Source organism: Pyxicephalus adspersus, chromosome 2 (assembly GCF_032062135.1).
Source record: "Pyxicephalus adspersus chromosome 2, UCB_Pads_2.0, whole genome shotgun sequence".
In the NCBI taxonomy this organism is placed as follows: Eukaryota; Metazoa; Chordata; class Amphibia; order Anura; family Pyxicephalidae; genus Pyxicephalus; species Pyxicephalus adspersus.
In genome coordinates this window covers 129,364,161-129,367,024 of record NC_092859.1, presented here as the reverse complement: position 1 = coordinate 129,367,024, position 2,864 = coordinate 129,364,161, and positions in this window count along the sequence as shown.

Sequence of the window (2,864 nt, the reverse complement as noted above, 5' to 3'; positions counted from 1 at the left end):
AACAAATTAATTAGTAACAATACGTCATTCATCATTTATACAATGGAGCCTGAACTAGACCATTAAATGTAATCAGCAATGGACCTTCAAGTGGTCCTTTAGAAACACTGTCATTATTAATCAACAATTGCACTCAAAATTGGCACATTTTACATCTTACTAATAACAATATTTGATTAAATAATTTCATTACCCATTAGTACACTAATACACGGCTAAATAATTTAAGTGTTTACTATTACCATGTTGTCTTAAATAAACCATAACTTTTCAATCAGCCCTAAATACTTTCCTTGAATTCTCAAGTTTCTCTGTCCATTGGCTTTGGTCATTTGACCAATTGAATTGTATGAGGTTTGAACAACACAGCTTTGTTTGAAGACAATGGCCTAATGTTTATTGTACTAGCTAGCAAGCAAATGACTTGCTGCCTAAAGCAACCAATTAGCATATTATTGGTATTTCTGCAATGCCAAATTCAAAATAAAATATGGATATGTTTCTGTTCACAAATTTTTTTTATATAGGTAAAAATTTGCCACCAGGCAGGTCATTTATTGCTAAAGGTGTGTCACCTGGTCATCCTGATCATAATATTTTATTGCATTCAACTGTTTTCAACTCTGGCGGGTACCAACATCTTCATCCAAACTTTTTCCCTGAATTTGGGTCTCTGGCTATCTTTATTTGTTAGACCAGAATGACATACTGTAACTCCTGCTCAAGTGCGTGGAAGTTCATTCAGTCTTGGCAGCCAAAGGGAAACCAGGGATGAGCCAGGTATCCCCACATGCCTTACGTGTGCGTCATCCCAACCCAGCCTATCAATGTGGCTAAAGATCATCTCCAGGAAGAAAAGAAGAAGACACAATGGAAAAATGTGAGTATAGCAGATTTAGTTCCACTTTACAGTTGCAACAAGTTACACTTCATGTTTTGGTTGGGCACATGCCAGCATCACCACATTCCATTATTATTTTGTGTAAGAATGTACACAGTGTATCTTTTTTTAAAACTGCTCTTCCCAAACTGCCTTATGTGACTTAGATCACATAGTTTCTTACTACGAGAATTATGGTGGTGTTGTGTCATATGGCATCTACAGAGACAACCTGTGGTTTTCAATTAGATGGACCCAGGTTGGGAGGAAACGATCCACAAAGCACAAATAGAACGAAGAGACAAAATAAATAATAAGCTAATATTGCTATCACCATGTACATATAAAATAACAAGCTATGCACAGAATCATTTTTTTAAAACATTAACACACAATAAATTGATAATTGATAATAAAATGTTCTCTAATATTTACAGTATGTAGTACATACGTGTTAATATACCTTCAGGTATGGTTCTATATGTCCTAAATTTACTGAACTAATCAAAATGATTACAATTGACCACAGCTGGAAGCCAGGTATGTAGCTTTGTGTGCAATGGAAATGATTAGTTACACCTGATTGAGTTTTAAAGTATTTATTAGGAGAAAGGTAATCCTTTATCCATCACAGTGATTCTGTTTTTTTATGGACTACTGTAACATCCTCCTCCACCTTTCTGACCTGATAGAAAAATCCCCTAGCCTCTCTCTTTGCTCTTCGGGGCAGGGTCCTCTCCTCCTGTGTCTGTCTGTATCTGTCTGCCGTTTGCAAGCCCTATTTTATGTACAGCGTTGTGTAATATGTTGGAGCTATAAAAATACTGTTTATTTTTATTAATATTAATAATATTATTATTATTAATATTATTATTATTATTATTATTATTATTATTAATAATAATAATAATATTAAATACAATATTTATTTGTTCTTACCTTCTGCTTTCATATGATTCAATCAGAAGTTATTGGTTACATAGTTAGGTTAAAAAAAGACTATTGAGTTCAACCATGAGGGAAAAAAATAAACATACTAGAAAACCTGCATATTCTAGACAGAAACTTATATTGATCCAGAAGTTGCTTTGAGGGAATATAGCTAAAAAAACGTGAATGTCCTTGCATGACCTAGTCAGAGCTCAGACTTTAAGCTTATTGAAAATCTGTGGAATGAATTCAATATTGGAGCCAACTAAAAGTCACCATCTGATTTAACTGAGCTTGAACAGTTCAGGACAGATTTTGAGCAGGGTGGACTATAGTACCCTAACCCACTTCTGGTTCTTCTATGACAATGCAACCACCTCATCCACTAGTAAACTGCATCTTACATATATACTTTTGGGCTTGGATACACTTTCGGTTTGTCAGCTTAAATTGTTATTCCTGTATCCCTGCACCAAGCTGATAATATAACAGACTTTTGCTCTATGGTTGTTCTGTTGACTAAGGTCACTCATAATGATAAACCCGAAATAGCATCTAAGGGGAAGTCATGCCAGAGAACATATGTTAAACTATTATATATTTAAAAATTATTAGCTGCATAACATCACAAAAAGGCCAAATGTTATCAGGAGAAACCAAGCAGTTTTGCCACTCTCAGCTGCATTTTGATGTATACAGATGGAGAACCGCAATGGTTTCTTTATAATAAACATCAGCGTTTTCCAAATAGCACACTACCCAGATAAAAAGCGCTGATTCCGTGGTGCCTGGTATTGTTCAGTGTAATGATGATTTATGAATCTGGATGTATGCATCTTGATTACTACAAGCCGCTGCAACCAAGTGCAACATAGAAAACCAGATAAAATACTTTGATTAGGACACTGGAGAACTGTAATTTTGTTACAGCTTTGATAACAGTACTTGAACTTGTCTCTGTGCCATTTACTGGAAATAGACAAATTGACACAATGCCCATGCAAAATGGGACTACATAGCAGAAACCTTGTCTGGCTAATGCCATCTAACAGAA